This window comes from Aethalodelphis obliquidens, unplaced genomic scaffold (genome assembly GCF_003676395.1).
Source record: "Aethalodelphis obliquidens isolate GAN/ISIS:26980383/991018 unplaced genomic scaffold, ASM367639v1 scaffold20, whole genome shotgun sequence".
In the NCBI taxonomy this organism is placed as follows: domain Eukaryota; kingdom Metazoa; phylum Chordata; class Mammalia; order Artiodactyla; family Delphinidae; genus Aethalodelphis; species Aethalodelphis obliquidens.
This window is the reverse complement of record NW_020837964.1, coordinates 16634823-16660691: the sequence shown is the minus strand read 5'-3', so window position 1 is coordinate 16660691 and position 25869 is coordinate 16634823. Positions and strand designations below refer to the sequence as shown.

Genomic DNA, 25869 nt, shown 5'->3' with positions numbered 1-25869 from the left:
GTGCCCACCCCCCACACGTCCCTTTTCTTTACGACAAGGTCTTTCACACTGTTTTTCATTTGCCTCCCAAACTGGATTCAGAAAATATCACCCCTTGACCATTTCCCCCACTTGCTATCTGTGTTCCAAACCTCTTCGTCTTTTGCAAAATATCAGCAGAGTTGAACTTCCAATTTCTCCTTCCTTTTTTACTGTTTCAGTATATTTTGTCCTTTTACGAGTTGTAATTTCCCTTGCTCTTAAACCCAATGCCTAGAGAGATTATGAAGGTTTTTTCTAAAATTGGGGAAAAATAAAAATATATGTATTTTATTTTGGTTCATTTCCTTTTTTTGTCCTCTAAACATTACTAGATACTTGAAATATAAGGGGGACCCACCTTCATTTGATAAATGGAAGTCTGCAGCCTGCAGATTAATAAAAACAACTAGATTATGGTTGATAATTCATCATATAGAGAGATACATTTTTGTTTCTTGAACTTTTTTTTATATGTATCAGATGAAATCATATATATATAAAACAAAGTTTAATTTAACAAATTCAATTTAACAAAGTTTAAAAAAAATGCGTGTTTTCAGAGACTAGTTAGTTCTCCTTTCTCCTTTCAGTTCAAAAGCAAGTAAAACCAAACTGTTGATTGTCCTCTAATGATTGCAACTTATCTCTTGTAAGTCCTTTAAAAATAAGAATTAAACTGAGAAAGAAATCTAAAGTCGTTATTTTCTGGTTAGTACAGATGTCCATGCTAACATTCAAGCTTCTTGTCAGTTAATATTTTTATGGGGAACTTTTGGTGCCTTTTCTTTTTAAGAATAATATAGAGAAAGCAGTTGGCATGTTGACATTAAGCTGTATTGGGGAAAGTGGGTCCCTACTCTCCACATCTGTTCAGTGTTTCTGTTGCCTTTCATTTTCTAAAGTGTTACATATGGAATACATATGTCTTTCTGTTCTAGTACCACAGGAAAAAAAAAAAAAGAAAAGAAATAAAAAAGAAAAATCACAAAGAAATCAATAAACACCTGTTATTCCCAGATCTGTAGTTATTTGGGCTCAGAAGCGCCTGCAGGCAAAGTTAGAACAAAAATCCTAGGATGTCTATATGCCTTCATAGATTTCTCTTAGCCTGTATGAGAGTTTTTAAAATTTTATTTTATATTTATTTCATTTCATTTCATCTTATTTTATCACAGAGTGGACCCTTCACCTTCTGTTATTTTACTGCCCCGGGTTTGTTCTCTCCAATGTATATTTCCTCTTCCCTATACACCATATTTTGTATTCAGCAGAGTGGAGATTTTTTTTCAAACGGCTCTAGAATGCAGCCTTGCTTTAGCTTTCACCACTTCCACAGCAGGTTTCCTACGTTAGATTGCCCCCTGCTGCTTCTGGAACATTAAAAATAAAGCTCAAAATAAAATATGTTTGGGGACATACCATTATAAAAGTATACAGTGAAATATACTGGAACCTCATCATTTGAAAACAGGTTCAAACATAAGTAATAATTGGTAGATGCTTTGACATGTCACATGGAGATTTTGAACTTGAGAGAGCGTGCACACACGCTTGCATGTATATTTGTAGCCAGTTCACACATTGCCCCTTTCCACTAAGTTAGTTATGAATTAGGAGGTATCGTTTTAAATAATTATGAATTGTGGTATGCTTTTTTCCTTTGTCTGTTGCAGGCAATGTAGTTCCCATAAGTAGGTTCTTACCCAATTGTACGATTTTTTTCCTTAAGGTGTTTCTTAAGGGCAGGGACCATATCTTGTTTGTTTTTGCATCTTTGGTCCAGTGCCTGTCACATAACAAATTAACTATTTGTTAATTTCACTGGATTCATTCATTCAACAAAGAGAGAATAGGATCAGTCAGGGGCTTCCCTGCTGGTGCAGTGGTTGAGAGTCCTCCTGCCGATGCAGGGGACACGGGTTCGTGCCCCGGTCCGGGAAGATCCCACATGCCGCGGAGCGGCTGGGCCCATGAGCCATGGCCGCTGAGCCTGCGCGTCCGGAGCCTGTGCTCTGCAACGGGAGAGGCTACAACAGTGAGAGGCCCGCGTACCGCCAAAAAAAAAAAAAAGATCAGTGAGGATTAACTCCCAGCAAAAGTATAAGAAACTTTTAGTAATCCCTACTATCAGGACAGATTCTACATTAGTGGCTTATATTATTGACTTTCAGAATTTGCTTTCTCTTTATTGCTGTTTCCTTCTTTCCCAGCTCACATTTTATATATAGACTTTACCTTCTCTCCTGGGTACTTCTTCCTGACCCCACATATATTTCTAGGATACCCCATTTAATACTTTGGTTATTAGAACTTGTCTGCATTCTCTGATAAATCTGTGAGTGACTTGAGGGCAGGAACCATGTCTAATTCATTTCTTCATCCCCAGCGTCTATGCCAGGAATGTCCATTTGCTATTGAATAGTTGACACTGAAATGGGATTTATATAGTCTCAAAGAAAACAAACATTTAAAATATGAATAAAATATTAAAAATGGAACTAAAACGATATTAGATGTGGTGTCTAGTTTTAGGGGTAATCCAACGAAAAACAAAGGATTGCAATGAGGTATAAAATGACTGTGGTGCCAAAGGCAAGGATAGGATAGTGGAATGAAAACATGAAATTAATTGTGATTGGTTGCCCTAATCTCTATCCTCCTTCCCCACATGTAATCATTACAGCATCTCTAGGTACATGTCCTGTTATTTCTTCTTTCCTTCCTCTTAACAGTTGAGCCCTCTGGGTCTGGCATTTTGATTGACCAGCACTATGACTGATGGCTTGATTTTAATAACCATAAGAACTATGAGACTCTAGGGTAGGACTGAGGGATGTTGGCTCTCTCACTTACCTAGATACCATTAGAAATTGTAACCATACTCTAGACCTTTTGCTTCTCGTTGATCCCTGGCCAGGAAAGGGTGAGTTCCTGGGGTATAAGTATTTATTGAGGTAGTGTGAGGAGAGGCCAGCCCCCTTGTGCTGGTGTATGCCCAGCCAAGAAAGGTTCATCCTATAAGACACTAGGGGTGTTCTCTATTACCTTTGGTTTCAAGTATGTGCAAATTAAGTTTATAAAAAATTCAATTTTTAACCTTTTGCTATCTAAATAAAGAAGAGCTTATTTAAGAAAATTCCTTCAGGACTCATTCTTCTTTCTTCCCAGCTAGAGGTAACTAGCATCCTGAAAAATTTTTTTCTCATTATGTTGCCCCTTAAAAAAAATAAGTTTACCACTATGTGATATGGAGGGATGTTATGTATGTGCACCTGAAAATATTCTTTAATCTTGTTTATTTTGAAACTTAATAAGAATTGTGTCATTTTTTAGGTACTTTCCTGCAACTTGCATTTTTCAGTAAAATTTGTATTTCTAAGGTTCATCCATGTGATTGCACAGAGCTATAATTCATTCTTTTTCACTCTTACAAAATATTTCATTGAATCACTATAGCACAGTTTATTTATCGAAACCTCTACTGATGGACTGTTGGGTTCCTTCCACTTTTTGCTATTTCTAACATTGCTGCAAGGAACATTTTTGCACACGTGTAAGCGTTTCTTTAAGGTAAGTATCTAACATGAGAATTTCTGGATTGTAGGGTACGCATGTTTTCAACTTGATAATGCAATATTATATACCTAGCTGGTAGCACTAATTTATATCACCATTAGTAGGATATAATAGTTCTTATTCTTCCATATTCTTGCCAGCTCCTGGCACCATCAGAGTCCCCAAGTTTTGCCCATCTAGTTATCTAAAATTGTTATCTCCCTGTGTTTTTAATTTGTGTTTCCTTAATTATTAGTGAGGTTGAGAATCTTCTATGAATAGTGGCCATTTGTGTTTCCTCTTTTGAAAAATGCCTGTTCATGTCATTTGCCTACTTTTTTCCTAATAAGTTCTTTGTCTTTTTCTCACAAATTTATAGAATTTTCTTAGATATTCTGAATGCTAACCCTTTGTTAGTTACGAATGTGCAAATAAATGTCTTTTTCTGTTCTGTGGCTTGTCTTTTTATTCCCTTTATGGTTTTATTTTTTTCCTTTATGGTATCTCTTAATGAAGAGTAGTTCTTTATTTTAATATATTCCTATGTATCAATCTGTTGTTTTCTGGTTTGGGTTTTTAGTGTCTTGTTAAAAATATCCTTCCCCGTACTGAAGCCATAAAAATATTCTCCTATATTTATGGGATTTTAAGAATTCTGAAAATTGTAGAGTTGTGCTTTTCATGCTAAAATCCTTAATCAACCTGAGATTGGTTTTTGTGTGTGATGTAAAGTAGGGATCCGAATTCATTTTTTTCCTTATATGGACAATCAGTTACTTCATCACCATTTATTAAATGCTCCATTCTCTCTCCACTGATCTGCAGAGCCAACTCTGTTACCCATCAAGTTTTCATAAATATGGGGTCTGTTCTAGGCACTCTATTTGGTTCCACTGGTCTATTCATCCATCCTCTGCCTTTCTGGATTCCCTTTCTCTTCTGTTTTCTAAGACTAAAAAATAATTGACCTTAAAAAATAAAGCCATTGTTTGCATCACCTTTTGTAAAACTGCCTTAATGCTTAATATGGAAAGAAGCAGTTGAAAACTTTGTATTACTGTATTTTTGTGGCAACTATTTTAGGCATATTTTTGTGTGTCTAGTGCCAATATAAGTTTTTTTGTTTACCAAATCCTTATGTCAACTATCCAGTCTCTTAATATTTCAGACTCAGTCTTGAGTTTTTGTCATTGTGATTGAGTTTCCTAAGTGAAACTTATGGAACTGTTGGATTTTGCTCTTTTATATCCCTCTGCAGAAAAACACATAGAAATAATGTTGCTTCCACTAATTAAAAGTCAGTAGAATCTTATTATGATACAGATATTGGAAAATGAGTGTAACACCTGTTCTGTTGTAGACTTACTGGGTCATAGTGTGAGAAGCTCTGTGTATGTGGGAAACTTGGTGGCACTTGATTCATTTGAATCCTTGCAACAGCAAGGTGCATTATGATTGTTTTTGTTTTTACCATATATGTAACATTTTAGGAAATAAACCAGATTTAATTTTGGGGGGAAAGGATTTCCTAAAAAGGGAATCTTCCATTAAAAGATTCATGTGGCTTCTTTGAGAAGTGTTTCTCACTTGAATTTTAATGAAAGGCATACATTTTTATTTCCGTTCTCCAGTAACTTGTATGTATGTACTTGTTTTCATTTTGATAAATCATAGGAAAATTGTGACTAAGGGATCCACACATCTCAAAGGTCTAATGTAATCATAAACTACTCAATCTTGACTCTCTATGATAATAACTGAAAATTCATTGATGTATATAGTACTTTTGCCTTAAGTCATAGCTGTGTGTGTACAGGTGCAAACATACAGACTTCAACAGATTATGGTCTCCATGCACTCTATATATTCAATAATAATTTATGCAACAAGTTTTGTGACTTCATGTACCACTCGACCTTATGAATTGAATTTAATTATTTTTGCTTGCTCAAGAGTAGTTTTTCTTTCAAGGATAGTTTTGTTCCTGATTTTTAAATATAGTATTTGTTTTTCTGTTGAATTGATATCATCACCATTCTGATTTTAGGTATGATGGTCATTTTAAGAAAGGCATTATTAAATGTATGATGTCTGACTTAGAAGCCGTAAAAGTAGAAAAATAACCAATCGCTGGGAATCAAGAAATCTGGATTTATATCCTTGCTAGAGGTACTGGTGTTCTGCTCTAAAATCCTTTCTCTCTTAAATTCATCCATTGCAATAAGGAAATATAGCTGAAACACTCTTGAGTTCCTTTTAAAATTGAAGGACAGGGAATTCCCTGGCGGCCCAGTGGTTAGGACTCTGCGCTTTCACTGCCAAGGGCCTGGGTTCAATCCCTGGGCAGACAACTAAGATCCCACAAGCTGTGTGGCATGGCCAAAGGAAAAAAAAAAAGTGAATGGCAGTGCCAGACTCTACTAAAACCATAAACTGTCCAACATATTATGTTTCTTTCTCAATTCCCAACTTTTCTGAAAGAATGTAGGTGAAGTGAAGACCCTAGTGGTAGGCAAAGGGTCTTCCTTTGGCTTTGAATAAAGGTCAAGGAGTGGGAGTCCAGTCTGGGACCAACATTTCCTATTTCATGTTCTGATGTCCTTTGTGTAATCAAGAAAATGCAAATCCAAACCAATGTTCTCAAGGTGTGGTCCCTGAACCAGTGGTACTAGTATCCCTTGGGAACTTATTAGAAATTCACATTCTCAGGCCTCACCTCAGACCTGCTGAATCAAAATCTCTTGAGTGCTAGACTTAGCAAATTGCTTTAACAACTTTCTTGGTGATTCTGATGCACACCAAATTTGAGACCCACTGATCTAAACTATATCATTAAGTATTTAACCAAATTTTCCCTTGGAAACACAAATTAAGCACCTCCATATACATGAAAGTTTATCAAGTATGTCTTGTTATTTTATCATTGGTAAATAATGGAAGAAAAAATGGTCCTCATTTTAATATCTTTTTTATTTTTACATTATTCTTGCAGTACTCTTTCTTTTTTGGCTAATTTTGTTGTTGTTCAGTCTCCTATTTCTTTTAGGTATTATAAAATTTTATATCAGTTTGACTGGTCACTTGATCAATTCAATTTTCTATCTGAAGAGTGCCCTATTGAGTACTTTAGAAATAACAAAGGAGAGAAAACAATCTTTTTCCTTAGGAAGAAGGAAAGCTTGTTAGTTTCAAGTCAAGGAGCACCAATTCCTTGACTTGAAACTTCTCTACAATTATAATAGAACAGCATAGACAGGGAAGAGCTATCTGAATTAGGGTAGACAAGCTTTTTACATGAAATAAGTTAGTTCTTTGCCCCTGGCAACCGCTGTTCTACTTTCTGTCTATATGAATTTTACTTGTCTGGGTACCTCATATAAGTAGAATCATACAGTATTTGTCTTTTTGTGCTGTCTTATTTCACGTAGCATAATGTCCTCAAGATTCCTCCATGTTATACCATGTGTCTGAATTTTCTTCCTTTTTAAAGCTGAAAATATTCCCTTTTATGTATATACTACATTTTGCTTATCCATTCATCTGTTGATGGACTCTTTGGTTGCTTTCACCTTTTGGCTAATGTGAATGATGCTGCTGTGAACATGGGTGTGCAAATTCATCTTCAAGGCCCTGCTTTCGATTCTTTTGGATATATACCTAGAAGTGGAATTGCTGAATCATATGGTAGTTTTATTTTTAATTTTTTGAGGAACCTCCACACTGTTTTCCACAGCAGCTGCACCACTTTACTTTCTCACCAACAGTGTACAATTGTTCTAATTTCTCCACAGCCTCACCAACACTTGTTATTTTCTGTCTTTTGTTTTTTGTCTTGGTAGTAGTCATCCAGATGGGGGTGAAGTGATACTTCATTGTGCGTTTGATTTGCATTTCCCTAATGAGTGATGTTGACCATCTTTTCATATGCTTGTTGCATGAAATAAGTTTTAATCTAAGCTCATAGAAAATGATGGACTTGGGTTGTTGAAAGGGGAAGTAAGTTTCCCAAGTGAACAGAGAGCCATGAGAAAAACAGAAGATTAAGTTTATATTAGTTGGGAAAAACATGAGACTGTTTTGAAGGACAGGTGATAATGAGATAGGAAGGGTGGGGAGTCAGTGGTGCTGGGTGATGGAGGACACTGCTGATCACATGTGCTGCACTATGGGAAGCTCTTAAAGAGTTTTGAGCCCTGAGATTACGTGATAATAGTAATGTGTTACTAGGTGTGTTATTCCAGCAGTTGTTGATTGAATCTCAGTGGCCAGGGATAGACCCAAGAGACTGTTCTTTACAACCGTCACCCTCATACAAGTTTGAGGTTTTGAATGACAAATCAGTGACCTAAAGAAGAGTGTTAAATTATAGTAAGTAGTCTTTAGCGTGTTTGTGTAATTTTAAAAACTAAATGATCTCCAATTTAGATCTTCCAATCTGCTACATTGGAAACTTTCAATTAATATATGTGCAATAACCATATGCAAGTTTTTAAAAAAGCTCATCCGAACCATTGAAAACTACAACAGCAGAGTAGAGTGGGTGTGGTAGACTGAAAAATCCTCTCCCCCCACCCCAAATTTATGAGGTCCTAACACCTGGAACTTGTAAATATTATCTGATTTGTAAATGTTACCTGATTTGGAGAGTTTTTGCAGTATGATTATGGTAAAGATTTTGAGATGAGGAGATTATCCTGGATTCTGGGTGGACCCTAAGTGCAACTATACGTATCCTTATAAAAGAGGGAGACAGAGGGAGATTTCTCTCTCTCTCTCTCTCTCTCTCCTCTCTCTCTCTCTCTCTCTCTCTCTCTCACACACACACACACACACACACACACACACAGGAGAAGGCATGTGAAGATGGAGTGGAGAGGAATTTGAAGATGTTGGCCTTGAAGATTGGAGTGATGTGGCTACAAGCCAAGGAATGCTGGCAGCCAACAGCGGCTGGAAGAAGCAAGGAATGGATTCTCCCCTAGAGACTCTGAAGAGAGCACTGCTGACACCTTGATTTTAGCCCAGTGATACTGATTTCAGACTTCTGGCTTCTAGAACTATGAGAGATAAATTTCTGTTGCTTTAATTCATGAAGTTTGTGGTAATTTGTTGCAGTGACTACAGGAAACTAATATAGTGGATGAGAATTTTGCAACCAGACTTCCTGGATGAATAGGTTGGCAATGCCACTTGCTGGCTATGTGAACTTGTATATATGATTTACTTCTCTGTTCCTCATCTGTAAAATGGGAATAACAAAAATGGGATCTACTTGATAGCATAGTTGTGAGGACCAAATGAGCTTACCTGGCCTTGGTAAGCTCTGTCATAACTATCATAATCACCACTATAGACATCTCCATCACTGTCATCATCTCCTTTTTCCCAGTCAATCCTCTGTTCTTCAGGATTGGATATTTGTTGATCTTCTAATCACCACAGTTCATATTTTTTACTTTGAAGCCTTCTACCCTTTTGTAACTCTGTATCAGAGCTCATGGTTTGGCCTCTCATTGAAATTTTACCATTTCAGCAAAGTAAGGCCAACTTCACCTTCAGCAATAGATTAGAGAACACTGCAAAAACCTAACTATGGCCAAGGTTACCCAAACCAGCTGTGGAGCTTTACCCCCTCCTCTTTCTTATTCTTCCTGTTCTCCCTTCCTCTTCCACCTCCCTCTCCTCCTGCCTCCCTTCTACTATTTCTTCTTACCCTTTCTCTTTCTTCGTTCTCCTGCTCCAATCTAAAATGGTTCTAAGTCTTTCCCTAGCTAAGCATAAGGTATAGAGTCATTTCTTGATTACGAATTCTTAAGGAAGAAGACACTGTGATGTTAAACCCAAATGTTAGATGAAAGCATGCCTCATTCAGTGGCAGCCCAACAGGCTATGTGGGTTTATAGAAATATAAAATTTAACCAGGCAACACATTTGGTTTCTAAATTATTTAAGAATTCACATTTTGAGTAATTGATCTCTTCCTTGCTTACTTATCTCTATATCTAGGCCTTGTTTTAGCTATAGACTAACTTCTTTGACCTGTTAAGAGGACCATGACTGCCAATAGGGGTAAGCTTGCCAAGACTTACTGCCAGATTCCCACTCCCTCACCCCAAATGTCCATTGCACCTGCTCACAGTTGCATGAAAAGGATTTGGCCTCTTGAGAAAAGAACCCCAAGGTCCAGAGAGCTTGGATTCTGTAATTCCTTTATAGTGTAGCTGGTTTTAATTTACTCCATCACCCCTCTGAGTGGTGTTCATCCATAGAACAAATGTTAATGTTGTGTGCCTACTATATGCTGGTACATTGTTCCCACAAGTGACCAAGACACAATCCATGCCCTCAAGTCTATGTCTTCCACTCTAGAAAGGGATACAGGTAATTGAGGGGACAATTAAAATACAGACTGTTGGTTATTACCACTGGGATAGTTCACAGCGAACATATAGGAGTCTCTTTTTAATGGCCGTGCATTCACTGAAATTGAAAGTAGGCCTTGTAAATAAGTTCATTTGTACCTTTTTTTAGGTTCCACATCTAAGTGATATCATATGATATTTGTCTTTATCTGTCTGACTTACTTCACTTAGTGTGATAATCCCTATGAACATCCATGTTGCTGCAAATGGCATTATTTCATTCTTCTTTATGGATGAGTAATATTCCATTGTATATATGTACCACATCTTCTTTATCCATTCCTCTGTTGATGGACATTTAGGTTGCTTCCATGTCTTGGCTATTGTAAGCAGTGCTGCAGTGAATATTGGGGGTCATGTATCCTTTCGGATTATGTTTTTTTCCAGATACATGCCCAGGATTGGGATTGGAATAGAGTCACAGATGTAGAAAACAAATTTATGGTTACCGGGGGGAAAGGGGGGGTGGGATAAATTGGGAGATTGAGACTGACATATACACACTACTACTATATATAAAATAGGTAACTAACAAGGACCTACTGTGTAGCACAGGGAATTCTACCCAATACTCTGTAATGACCTATATGGGAAAAGAATCTAGAAAAGAGTGGATATATATATAACTGATACATTTTACTGTACAGCAGAAACTAACCACATTGTAAATCAACTATACTCCAGTAAAAATTAAAAAAAAAAAAACAACAAAGTAGGCCTCTGCTCTTTTCGAAAATAGCTTGTCTACTTCGTTCCATGCTGGATGTTTACAGGATGTCTTTGAAAAGGCCATAATGATATGCTTTCTTAGCTACACAGTGAGTTTCCAAGTATTTACTTGGCTAAAAGTAGCTTGGGAACAGATTTTTCTCCTGTCACTTTGACACACATGAGGGAGTACTCAGAAATCCTGAAGAGGCATGGAAATGGCAAATAATGAGGTCTGGATGATATGTTTCATTGTGGTTGAATTTTAAAAGCACTTTTGTTTAATTTATTAACAAAGCATGAGTTTGTTCAGATCAGCATACATTTTTAAGTAGGAGGCAAACTGTCTTCGTGAAACAGAGCATTTTTCTGGAACTTATTTTTAAGAGAAAAGGGCTGAATCCCAAAAAAGCTAGTGTTGTTAGCTCATCCAGTGGTTATCCCTTGCTCAGTGTACAACTTTGCCCTAACTTGGTTTAATTGGAGGAAAAATAAAATTCTGGACATATTAGTGATGCTGTTAGTTGGCAAGGTGGTGAACAGACATGGAAATCAGTGAAGACGATCTAAGGACCTTTCTTTTTGGAGCTGACCCATCTCACGCTTGTTATATGGCTAACACTTATTACCCGTCCTATGATTTCATGAAGCCTAAGCAACCTGAAAATTTAATACCATTGTCAACACGGCAAGATTTCAAAGAGTCACTTGTTCGTTTTTCACCAGAAGGAAGAGGGCCCATGCTCTGAATAGAGCAAGCTTTCAGTTTATGGCATTAAACAAATTCTCTTACTGGCTTTAAAATCTTGGGATTAAAAGACCCTGATGTTACATTGAAATGGATTTATGGGATGTTCCAAAGACAGGATGTTAGGGCTAAGAAGTATCAGATGCATATTTGGATAATTTTCAAATAAGTGGAAATGGAAATATCATTCAGGACTTGTTTTGTTTCTGGTTATTATGGTCTGGATTTTCCATCCTGTTATTCATTAGGGATTTCACTCTTTATCCCCACCCTTTGGAACATTGTTTTGCTGAACATTGTGGGCTACAGCTTCTTCGCAAAGGTGATGCCATCCAAGGCTAATTTATGCATAGCCAGAGGCAAAAATTCCTAAGCAGAGTCTTTGCAGGACTCAGAAAACTCCTCTTCCCCGAATAACCCTACTTTCCTTTAGCATCTGTTATTGCCTAAGTTTTTCGATTGGTGAGTCATTCCTCTGGGTTAGCAAATACCATTAGAAAAAAATGCAGGCAGCTATCAGTCAAACCCGCCCTAATGCAAATCATCTCTTTGGCTCTTCCCAGCCAATAACTGAGCTTGGAGGGAATGGAATTTAAATCTGGGATAAAGGAGAAGGATAATTTGGAGTAGAAACTCCTTTAGAGATCAGGCTTAAGTGAGAATGATAGGAGGCTGTACTTAGGGCAGCATCTGGGAGGGTGGCAAGGGAAGGTAGGAAGACACATTTTAGTGAATTTATAGTTTCCTAGTTAACTTCATGTTGGTGACCCACCATGCCACCATGTTGAGATTCTCATTGTGTGATAGTATAACCTCTCACTGGAGCATAGCTCTGCAGAGACAAGGCCTATTCATTCCGTGGTGTTTGTCAAACAACTACTGCCAAGCCAACACATGGTATGTGCTCCATAAGTATATGTGAATCAATGAATAGTCTGGTACACAAAGGCTACTTTTAAAATGTTTTGCTTTACACTACTAAAACTATTTTTTCAGTTAATTTCTAAAATGCTTGTATTTTTAAGCCCAACCCTCAAATGACTTTTAGTACGGTTAACTATATCAGATTTAAGTAGTTTCTTACATAAGATTCATCTTACAATACTAAGTATTAGATATTTTAGCAACTAAACAAGCTTATTACAGGAGTCAATCAGTCAAGTATTTGACCACATATTCTGTACCCAGGAATTACTATTTTTCTTCTGGAAGCGGGAAAAGACAAACTTGTTAATCCATATTTTACTTTTATACTTAAAAGAACCCAAGGCAAACAATTAGGAGTTTTACTATCTGAGGATACAAATATGCATGAGAAATAATAGCCATAATTTTAATCTTTAAGATTTCACTTTATGGTTGCTTTATGATGACCATTTGTCTGATGTATTTAATTTTCTAAATTTCTGTTGCATGAAAAATGGAAACTGTATTGATTTAACATCAGAAAAATGTACAGTAGTTAATATAAAAAAGGCTGCATCAAAAAAAGCTGCATCTAATTTTGTTAATAAACTATAAATGGTAAAATGACGTACAGTTTAGATATCAAAGCATTGGGAACCCACATTTTTCTGTACTAGTTTTGGCAGCAGCATAATTCTATAGTGTGATATTTCTACTTTATTGTTTCTCAGAGTAGGCCTGTGGACTTCCCTGGCTGTCCAGTGGTTAAGACTCCAGGCTTCCACTGCAGGGTGCACGGGTTCAATCCCTGGTTGGGAAACTAAGATCCTGCATGCCATGCAGTGCAGCCAAAAAAAAAAAAAAAAAAAATGTTAACGTAATATGGGAAAATTTCCCCTGGTAAAGTGTGCACTGAGCTAGTGGGATGTGATGTTTGCATCACAAAGGTAAGTCTTACAGAAATTTGCAGTCTAGTCATCATAACTACCCTCAACCCTGAAGTTGAAAGATTTATTAATGTCAGATGACATACATTTGCCATCATTTATTGGAATTGAAACGTAGTTTGCTCTTCTTGACTGTCTCTGGAGTAACAGTGAAGTTTAGTAGCTAACTCGAATGTTATGACCATGGTTTGAATCTTGATCCTCCACTTATTAGCTGTATCATCTTTTCTTAATCATTCTGTGTCTCAGTTTCCTCATCTATAAAATGGGGATAATAACTGGATCAACTCATAGGGTTGCTCTGGGCATTACATAAGTTAATAAAAATAAATGTGTATAACAGTGACAAGAATATAGTAGGTGCTTGATAAATATTAGGATTCCTATGAATAGATTATGAATATTCTTGTCTTTAGAAATATTAGCTCAAGAGAAATAGTAATAAAAGACTATTACAAACAAGATTAGTTCATGAACAAAGTATAATGAGCTGTATCTGTTTGACATATCATGTCTTGGAGGAGATTTAGTTTAGTCACACAAGGGGAGGTTAGACTAAGTACAGAAGACTTATAGGTGAGAAAGAACATGGGTCTCTGCATTTGGAAGTGCTGCAGAAGTTGTTGAGCTTGTGAGAGATGAGGTTGGATAAGTGAGGACTGAATCCTGAATGGATGATACAGAACTTGGCAGTTATCTTGAGGGCAATGGGGAGCCCTGAAATATTTTAACTTGTAGAGTGACATGCTGGGATGAGTTGTGAGTAACACCACTGTGCCTGCAGTACAGAGAATGGATTGGAGGATTGGAGGGGTTCGACTGGCGCAGGAAGTGAGTTAAGAGGCTGTTAAGAGGCAAGAGCAGTGATGGCCTAGATGAACCAGGCAGGTGTGCCAATGGGGATAGAGAAATGGACAGATTTGAAATCTATTGGAAAGATAGAATCAGTAGCATCTAGTGATTATTTCAATGTGGTGAGTGAAAAAGAGGTAAGAGCTGAGAAGGATGGCCAGTTTTCAGGCAGTGGCTGACGAAGACATTGCCCACCTACCTGGCCAGATGCCCAGGTTTGTAATGGGCCATGGGGCTTACAGGAGTAACGCGGTCAGATGCAGCTGCTGTCTGAGGTGAGACAGCATCACAGGTAAAACTGAAGTATTTAGTCACAGGCTGGCGGTCAGGAAGATGTGTAGAAGCATAGAGGTGTATGATGTTAACAATGGAAAATGAGGGCAAATCTGGGGCCAATGTCCAGGTTAGCCTGAGACATTGCCCCTATACTCTCAGGGTTCCACATGGCAGTAGACAGCCTTTATATATATAGTCTAATGTGACTCTTTTCTAGTGAACACTGTCCCCCCAGAACAGCCCCTCTAGGCTTTAAATGCCATGGGCAATTCCAAACCTCTGTTGACTCTCCCCTTATCTGCCCTGGAGCCTTGGTACTAGCAGTTAAGGGTTGCGTCTCTATCCCTGAGGCAAATTGGAGGTCACCTTGAACCTGAGATTTTCTTGGGCTCATATTTCCAGGTTCAGAAGATGCTCTTTTCCCTCTGGGACAATGGACCCTGAGGAGCTAAAGCAGAGTGCTCCTAATTCTTCTTCATCCATGTCCTGTTTGTGACATATTCATTCCTCAATCCTTAAGGTTTCTTTTACACCGTTCTGCTGAAACCTGAAACATGCTGAATTTTATCTAGGCATTTCTGCAGGCTTGGCTCTAGAGATGAGTTAGGTTGAATTCAGGTAACTGGTAAATTAACTTTCTAATTTCAAAATTCAAGTTTTACAAATGATCACAAAACTTTTATGATAAAATACAAGTCTTAACACAGTGTGAGTTGCAGTACTGGTGAGTGGGAATTAAAAAATTAATCTTGTTCAGAAATTAGCATCTAATCTTCATGAGCCACCTAAGAATGGTAGAATTGTTCATTTGTGTGAATGAAATGGGAATATTTTTTCAGTTTGTTTAATATTAGAAATTCAAGAAGAGGAAGATTCAAAGCATTTCAAAGCATTGGTGGCCTTCTTAAGGTGATCATTATAGCAAGCCTCACTAAAAGTAAATAGACCTCTCTTGCTTCTTCATAGACAAACTACGATGGTGAGAATGAAATTAGCACTGAAAATATTAAAATATTGATAGCAATCATTCCATGTCCAGGCTTTGCCAATTAATAATTAATTTTACCTTGAAGGTAACTGTAAGAGACTTTTTTTTTTATGCTTTCACTTGGCAAGAATGTTGACTTTTTGCCCCCTCAATGTTATCAAGTCTCCAGCAAATAACTCACGTTTTAATGTGGTTAGTAGCTGGAATTTCTTTTATGTGGTTTCATATTGATGAAATGAGAAAAAAAAAGTTTGTTGTGAATGGTTTAGAGAAGGCGTGAGTCACTTGTCTCTCTCATTTATATGTGGCATCAATGGATTCTTACCGTGTCATTTCCTGTTATGTACTTCTCACAGTGTACCTGTTGTTTTAAAAAATTTTTTTCAAGGACCATACCCCCAAGGAGAGGGAATGATCTTTATCCTCTGCACACTGGATGATTACAAAAGGGTTATAGATTGTTACAAAATGGATGTTTTCTCACCAAAAAAGGAAGCATCTGTCAGTTTTTATGGCTTTTTATTTGGACAAGATAAGTTTGTCCTGAACTCCTTGTATTATCATGAGTGAGTGAACAATCTTGTTGCAATGGTGCTATTTTGTAGTCAGAAGAGGTTATGCTATCTCAGTCTTGATCTTGCTCTAATGGTTGGTAGCAAAACTATGTCCTAATTTATTTTATATATCCAATAGTTATCTGTTCAGAAGTCCCTTGGAATGGATTTTAGGTTATATTTTTTATTTTGATAAATAAAAAGTGGCTAAAATATTCACTCATTCTCTCAACTCTTTGCTGACTGCCTGGTATGTGCTGTTCTAGAAAAAAGTGGATTTAAAGCCAATTTGTGTCATACTAAAATGGTTATTAAAGAAAAGTGCTCTATTTCTTATTTTCTAAAATGGGACAAGATATTTAAAGTCTTTGGACCTTATACCAAAATGTTTCCCCTTTAAAAATATCTGTCCCTTCTAATTAAGAGAATAGGCTTAATTATTTTGAGTATGTACACTGAGTTTTTTGTTTTTATTTATTTACTTTATTGAAGTATAGTTGATTTACAATGTTGTGTTAATTTCTACTGCACAGCAAAATGACTCAGTTATAAATATATAGGCATTCTTTTTTTATATTCTTTTCCATTATGGCTTATCCCAAGACATTGAGCACAGTTCCCTGTTGGTGTGAATGTGAGCCACTGTGGAAAACAGTATGGAGGTTCCTCAGAAAACTAAAAATAGAATTACCATATGACCCAGCAATCCCACTCATGGGCACATATCCAGACAAAACGATAATTCAAAAAGCTACATTGCACCCCTATGTTCATAGCAGCACTATTCACAATAGCCAAGACATGGAAACGACCTAAATGTACATTGACAGATGAATGGATAAAGAATACTACTCAGCCATAGAAAAGAATGAAATAATGCCATTTATAGCAACATGGATGCAACTAGAGATTATCATACTAAGTGAAGTAAGTCAGAAAGAGAAAAACAAATACCATATGATATCACTTACATGTGGAATCTAAAATATGACACAGATGAACCTACCTACGAAGCAGAAACAGACTCACAGACATAGAGAACAGATTTGTGGTTGCCAAGGGGGGTGGGTTTGGGGAGGGATGAACTGGGAGTTTGTGGTTAGTAGATGCAAACTATTACATATAGAATTGATGGACAAGGTCCTACTGTATAGCACAGGGAACTATATTTAATGTCCTGGGATAAACCATAATGGAAAAGAATATAAAAAAGAATGTACATTAAGAAAAAGAATATATAAATGTATATAAATAAAAAAGAATGTATATTAAAAATATAAAAAAGAATGTATATAAAAAACTTAGACCTAGTAAACAAATTCAGTAAGGTTGCAGGATACAAAATCAATACACAAAAATCTTACATTTCTATACAAGATGCAAGCTATTACATATAGATTGGATGGACAACAAGATCCTACTGTATCGCATATTTAGTTTTTGAGTTATCCCTCCCTCCAGGAAATGTTTTGTTTGAAAATATTTTCTTATGTGCAACTTCAGGGAATGTGTAATTTTCCTAAGTGACCCTGTTCAAATGTTTGAAAACAACACCTAGCACGGTGCCTGGCACACATATTTGTTGATGCTGAGTGTAGTATAATTCCAGTCTCAAAATCCAGTAATTCAGTTCCTTCTCTGTGTAGTCACCTGTCTTCTCAGCAGTGCTTTCTTGCCTTTATTTCAGTCTCAGTGCCTCAACTCCAACTTGACCCAGACCATGCAATCTGCTTGTTAACTACCTAGCCCATAATGAGCAGTTTTCAGAATATTAATTGCAATATTATACATAAGACTTGTAATCATTGTTGATTTTGAATTTAAAAAGTCAGGAATGGAAGATAGTATTATTTGGGTGACCCCTCAGGTGGATGAAAGAGAAGCTACCAACCAGGTTTCATAAGCCACCGTGTTTATTGTTAATAGTATTTGTGTGGCTTATAATGTTTCTACCAGTTTCTGTACCACTGATCCACAGGCATAAGTTATGGTGAGAAACTTGCCAATGAATTAGACACTTATGGTTTTCTGTAGTTACACATGAGATTTATATGGTCAAGCCAGTAGTTTAATTTCTACAATTTTAAGGTCAATAGGCATTGTCACTTGTTAAATGTAAGTGAGCCAGTATTTATAATAGCCTTCAGATGGATTTTATTTTGCTCTTTATAGTTACTCTTTCCCTGCATGAATATCTGTGAAAACAAAGATGTACCAACACAGTATAATATTTACAATTTTTCCAGATTAGGTAGAAAGCACCTTTATAGGTTATTTGTGTCAGTTACAGTAGAGTTCCCAATGTAAGCTGACAAGAAATGCTATAATATTTAATATTCAGCCTTTCAAAACCCTGTTAATTATGCATAAGATAATACTCTCCAATAACATCAGGAGTAGACAAATGAAATCATTAGTTTTATATTCCAGAGCCCCATGTACATCTATTATAACTATGCATTTGGATGCCTCCACCCACATTTCTCAAAATCACTTTTTGATACCTTATCATGTGATATCATAAATGAATATGAAGAATATTATATAGTGTGAAATTGTATCAAAAAGATCTTAGCTTTTGAAAATTATAAACCTAACTCATTATTTGGAAAGGATAATCTGCTGAGAGTTTATGACAATAGAAAGAGAAGTGTTGATCAACCATTTGCCATTGTCTTTATTTCAGTAAATAGGGCCTCTGACAAATATGTCATCGACTCCAACATGCTTAACATGCTACCATGACAGTGTCAGTGTAGACAGAAGTGCATCTTGGTGGTGGTTCCTTCTAGGAGTATGAAGTCTAGCTAGAGAAAGGTGCTCTGGCTTCCTGTGAAGCCTGGTTATGACAGGATATCCAACGGTGTATCTGCATATTTCTTTAAGTTTGACACATTCTAGAGAATTATTTTGAGAGGTAAGAGAAGAAATGCACATTGTACATTTAAAATGACTTTGTGAAATGATATGATTTGCCAAATGCACATTATTGTAATTTAGCCAAGATAGGTGGCCAATTGAATGTTCACGGAACTGTAATTGTCTATGTGCTGTTTGCAAGGCCCTTTCTGATATAGCTAGAAAAATGCTCCTTTTTCTTTCAGTATCCATTTGGTTAGGAATGCATCCATTACTTATAAATGATGACTCTCTTTTGCTTTTCTTTCTTTTCTTAGGGGGAGGCTACTGTAAATACAGGTGAAAGTAGTTTCTACCGTGGCTTTTTTCTTTTTTTTGTGGTTGTACAATAGAAATTATTTTTAAATATACTATATGTTATCTTAAATTTCATTCTAAACTATATATTTGTTTAAAAAGAAAAGGGAAATAAAATCTGAGAAAGACAATCATATCCAAATAGAGGATAGTTTTAGCCATGTGTTTTACACCCAGAATTTCAAAACATGGATGGAAATATTGTCTAAGTTTTTATTATTAAAACCTGGTTAAACTTTTACAAATGTCACTTTGCTGACACCAACCAGAAGCAATTAAAGTGCAAAAATAGAATTGTATCTGTTACAGGAGTGATACATTTTAACTGGAAAAAGCCATGAAATAAACATTGGTAGACACAGTGGTACTTCTGTTTTATAATTCTAGAGTATAAACACATGAACAAACTTACAGGAAGGGATTTTATTTTGCCTGTGAATTCTACTGTTAGTAGTATTGTAAATGTTAAATATATCTTCTCATTGGAATATTTTTTACTGGAAAAAATAAAATGAAAAAGCAATCTTTGAAAATTCTGAGTTGTATCTTCCATGTTAGACCTGGACATAGATGTCTATCTCTAGTACCCACATATATTTAGTTCCTAACCTAGTCCTGTTTCTACTAGCTGTTTGACCTCAGGCAAGTTATTTAAATCCCTTTATGCCTCAGTTTCTTCATCTGCAAAATGAAGCAAAAATATTATAACAGTATTTCCTTCTTTAAGTTGTTATAAAGATTAAATGATTTAATACATGTATCTTGATAGGGATTGGCATAACATGCAGTGTTGGTTATTCTTAGTTATGCTATATTAATAAAGTCCTTAAAAATAATTTTTAAATTTATACAGATTGTATATTTTCATTTAAAAAATTTAGAAAGATATAAAGAACATAATAAAAATCACTTATCACTCCCCACAGAGATAATCACTGTTATAATCATTTAGTTATAAATCATTCCATTCTTAGCAATTTCACTTTCTTTTGGTTAGTATTTGCCTACTATGCCTTTTTTTGCTTTTTGTTTTGTTTTGTTTTAATATTGTTTATTAGCACAGTAACAAATGCAGACTTAAGTAGTCCACAACATAGAACCAATCCACTGAGCAACTCCTATTGCATGCCTTACAGTTAACAGCTTAAGGTATTTTACTACAGATTTTCACAAGTTCTTATTCAAACCTCTGTCTTTTCACAATAAAGTAGATTGGTATATAAAATAAAATACATAACTACTCATTTCCTATATGGTGTCTTATAGCCATGTGTCCATTTTATATATATGAGATGACAGTCTCTAAAAGCAGTTAAATATCAATGTTCCCTTCCAAGAAGGGAAACAAATTCCAACTTTTTAAAACAAAAAACTGTGTAGTCAATAGAAAGGGAAGATGGCAGAGTAGAAGGACGTGCACTCACTCCCTGTTGTGAGAGCACTGGGATCACAAGTAACTGCTGAACAATCATCGACAGGAAGACACTGGAACTCACCAAAAAAGATACCCCACATCCAAAGACAAAGGAGAGGCTGCAGTAAGATGGTAGGAGGGGTGCAATCACAATAAAATTAAATCCCATAACTGCTGGGTGGGTGACTCACAAACTGGAGAACAGTTATAGCCCAGAAGTCTACCCACTGGAGTGAAGGTTCTGAGTCCCACATCAGGCTTCCCAACCTGGCGGTCCAGCAACAGGAGGAGGAATTCCCAGAGAATCAGACTTTGAAGCCTAGTGGGATTTGATTGCAGGACTTTGACAGGACTGGGGGAAACAGAGACTCCACTCTTGGAGGGCACGCACAAAGTAGTGTGTGCATCAGGACCCAGGGGGAAGGAGCAGTGACCCCACAGGAGACTGAACCAGACCTACCTGCTAGTGTTGGAGGGTCTCCTTCAGAGGCAGGGGGTGGCTGTGGCTCACCGTGAGGACAAGGACACTGATAGCAGAAATTCTGGAAAGTACTCCTTGGCATGAGCCCTCCCGGAGTCCACCATTAGCCGCACCAAGGAGCCTGTAGCCTCCAGTGCTGGGTCGCCTCAGGCCAAACAACCAACAGGGAGGGAACGTAGTCCCATCCATCAGCAGACAAGCAGATTAAAGTTTTACTGAGCTCTGCCCACCAGAGCAACACCCAGCTCTACCCAGCACCAGTCCCTCCCCATCAGGAAGCTTGCACAAGCCTCTTAGATAGCCTCATCCACCAGAGGGCAGACAGCAGAAGCAAGAAGAACTACAATCCTGCAGTCTGTGGAATGAAAACCAAATTCACAGAAAGATAGACAAAATGAAAAGGCAGAGGGCTATGTGCCAGATGAAGGAACAAGATAAAACCCCCAAAAAACAATTAAATGAAGTGGAGATAGGCAACCTTCCAGAAAAAGAATTCAGAATAATGATAGTGAAGATGATGCAGGATCTCAGAAAAACAATGGAGGCAAAGATGGAGAAGATGCAAGAAATGTTTAACAAAGACCTAAAAGAATTAAAGAACAAACAAACAAATGAACAATACAATAAGTGAAACAAAAAATATACTAGAAGGAATCAGTAGCAAAATAACTGAGGCAGAAGAACGGGTAACTGACCTAGAAGACAGAATGGTGGAATTCACTGCCACGGAACAGAATAAAGAAAAAAGAATGAAAAAAAATGAAGACAGCCTAAGAGATCTCTGAGACCAACATTCGCATTATAGGGGTCCCAGAAGGAGAAGAGAGAGAGAGAAAGGATGTGAGAAAATATTTGAAGAGATTATAGTCAAAAACTTCCCTAACATGGGAAAGGAAATAGCCATCCAAGTCCAGGAAGCACAGAGTCCTAGACAGGATAAATCCAAGGAGAAACACGCTGAGACACATAGTAATCAAACGAACAAAAATTAAAGACAAAGAAAAATTATTAAAAGCAGCAAGGGAAGAATGACAAATAACATACAAGGGAACTCCCATAAGGTTAACAGCTGATTTCTCAGCAGAAACTCTACAAGCCAAAAGGGAGTGGCACAATATATTTAAAGTGATGCAAGGGAAGAACCTACAACCAAGATTGCTCTACCCGGCAAGGATCTCATTCAGATTCGATGGAGAAATCAAAAGAATTACAGACAAGCAAAAGCCAAGAGAAGTCACCACCACCAAACCAGCTCTACAACAAATGCTCAGGGTACTTCTCTAAGTGGGAAACACAAGAGAAGAAAAGGGCCTACAAAAACAAACAAAAGACATAAGAAAATGGTAATAGGAACATACATATCGATAATTACCTTAAATGTGAATGGATTAAATGCTCCAACCAAAGGACACAGGCTCACTGAATGGATACAAAAATAAGACCCATCTATATGCTGTCTACAAGAGACCCACTTCAGACCTAGGGACACATACAGACTGAAAGTGAGGGAATGGAAAAAGATATTCTGTGCAAATGGAAATCAAAAGAAAGCTGCAGTAGCAATACTCATATCAGATAAAATAGACTTTAAAGACTATTACAAGAGACAAGGACACTACGTAATGATCAAGGGATCAATCCAAGAAGAAGATATAACAATTATATATACACCCAACATAGGAGTGCCTCAATACCTAAGGCAAATGCTAACAGCTGTAAAAGCAGAAATCGACAGTAACACAGTAATAGTGGGGGACTTTAACACCTCACTTACACCAATGGACAGATCATCCAGACAGAAATTTAATAAGGAAACACAAGCTTTAAATGACACAATAGACCAGATAGATTTGATTGATATTTATAGGACATTCCATCTGAAAATAGCAGATTATACTTTCTTCTCAAGTGCACATGGAACATTCTCCGGGGTAGATCACCTCTTGGGTCACAAATCAAGCCTCGGTAAATTTAAGAAAATAGAAATCATATCAAGCATCTTTTCTGACCATGATGCTATGAGATTAGAAATAAATTACAGGGAAAACAACGTGAAAAACACAAACACATGGAGGCTAAACAATACAATAGTAAGTAACCAAGAGATCACTGAGGAAATCAAAAAATACCTAGAGACAAATGACAATGAAAACACGATGATCCAAAACCTATGGGATGCAGAAAAAGCAGTTCTAAGAGGGAAGTTTATAGCAATACGAGCCTACCTCAAGAAACAAGAAAAATCTCAAATAAACCATCTAACCTTACACCTAAAGGAACTAGAGAAAGAAGAACAAACAAAACCCAAAATTAGTAGAAGGAAATGAATCATAAAAATAAATAATAAATGAAATAAAAGCAAAGAAAACAATAGCAAAGATCAATAAAACTAAAAGCTGGTTCTTTGAGAAGATAAACAAAATTGATAAACCTTTAGCCAGTCTCATCAAGAAAAAGAGGGAGAGGATGCAAATTAATAAAATTAGAAATGAAAAAGAAGTTAAAATGGACACTGCAGAAATACAAAGCATCATAAAAGACTACTACAAGCAACTTCATGCCAATAAAATGGACAACCTGGAAGTAATGGATGAATTCTTAGAAAGGTATAAGCTTCCAAGACTGAACCAGGAAGAAGTAGAAAATATCAGCAGACCAATCACAAGTAATGAAATTGAAAGTGTGATTAAAAATCTTCCAACAGACAAAAGTCCAGGACCAGATGGCTTCACAGGTGAACTCTATCAAACATTTGGAGAAGAGCTAATACCCATCCTTCTCAAACACTTCCAAAAAATTTCAGAGGAAGATATGTATGAAAAATACATACCTAGATCAATTTCTTAGGTTAAGTTTTGGCTAAATTCATTTTTAAGTTCAAGGTTCTAAGTCGCTGGGGGAGTCCTCTGTTCCTTGAACAGCCTTCTGTCCCAATGAGATGATCCCCTACTATAACAACATGTGTTAATTCCATCATATTTATCACATTGTATTTTAATTATCAGTTTATCTGTCTCCCATCAGATTGGGGATTCCTTTAGGGAGAGACTCTCTTTTTCACTTTGTCTTGAAATAGGTACGAAATTATTTGACAAATGAGTAATGAACAACACTTCAGATGGCATGCATTTATCCATAATTATTGAGTATTAACCTACAAATATTCTATAATCTGATTTTAAATCCTCAAATTTAAAGCAAGGCTTTGATTTAGCTTATGCTAATTTTAAAAATGTGTAGCTTTAAGGCATTTTATTATAAAAAGCTGATATTCATATATATAAATGAGTGAGAACTTAAAATTCATCATACATTTAATTCATTTTTTAGTTTGACCTTCTAGTACATCTTTAGCTTCATTGATTTTGGCTGCTATATAAGGATATCCTCCCTTGTCTGGGTGATTTAAAAGCATAATTGGTCGATGAGCATCTCTTATCTTTCCTTTATTGGCATTAGGGCTTACATCTAGTATTAATGCTGCTTCCTGTTTTGTCATTTGGGGTTCAAACCCACCTCTGAAGGTGTAATAGCCACCACTGAAGGCAGATTTTGGTAGACTTTGAAAAACTTGTTTTACTTGAGGCTCCATATGCTTCATGGCTTGCAAAGCATAATGGCCTGCAAATCCTGCTGCAGCAATGGTCAGTCCAACTGCTATGACTGTACTGGCCATGGTTCCCGCTCGACTCCTCTGCCTCCCCTGGGAGTGCCCAAGTTCTTAGTTTTTATATCTTGGACAGTCTGCTTTTATTTGAACTCTTAGATGATTGTTTAGCTAGGTATGGAATTGTAGGTTATGTTATTTTCCCTTATTATTTTGGGGAAAATATATTTGTGCATCTTACTATTTGTGCATCTATTGTTGCCTTTGATAGGATTCCTATTGGTTTGATTATTGTTCCTTTGAAGGTAGTTTATCTTTTCTCTCTTGCAGCGTTCACACTTTTTTCTCTTTTTTCTTGGTGTTCTGTAGTTTCACTACAGTGTTGTATCTTTGTTTAGTCTGGGGAGTTAAGGAGCTCTTTCAATCTGAGGGTTTATATCTTAACTTCTGAAAACTTTAAAAATATTATATCTTTCTTTGTTCACTGTAGTGTCTTTCACAGATAACTATCATATGCTGGATCTTCTGTCTAAATTTCTCTTTCATATTTTCCATTATTTAAACTTCCTGTGGTACATTCTAGGTGACTTCTTTAGACTTATCTTCCAATTTAATAAATTTCTCTTCCTCTTTGTGTTGTGTGCTCTTTAACATATTATTGTTTTGTTTGCCAGTGATAGAATTTTTTTCAGATTTTTCCATTTTTAATAATACACGCATACTTTGTTTTATTGTGCTTCACTTTGTTGCACTTCACAGATCCTGTGTTCTTTGCAAATTGAAAGTTTGTGGCGATGCCCTGCTGAGCAAGTGTACTGGCACCACTTTTCCAACAGTGTTTGCTCACTTCATGTCTCTGTCACATTTTGGTAATTCTTACAATATTTCAAACTTTTTCATTAATATTATATTTGTTATGGTGATCTGTGGCAGTGATCTTTGATATTACTACTGCAGCTTGCTGAAGCCTCGGATGATGGTTAGCATTTTTTTTAGCAATAAAGTATTTTAAAATTAAGGTATGTACATTGTTTTTTTAGATACAATGCTATTGCACACTTAATAGACTACAGTGGAGTTCAAATATAACTGTTACATGCACTTGGAAATCAGAAAATTCATGTGATTCTCTTTATTGCGATACTTGCTTTATGGTGGTGATCTAGAACTGAAC

At 36.5% G+C, this 25869-nt stretch overlaps 1 pseudogene; it reads right to left on the bottom strand.

Annotated features, from left to right (window-relative positions):
* Positions 1–24407: 24407 nt before the first annotated feature.
* Positions 24408–24784, bottom strand: LOC113627128 (mitochondrial import inner membrane translocase subunit TIM14 pseudogene; annotated as a pseudogene).
* Positions 24785–25869: the final 1085 nt, after the last annotated feature.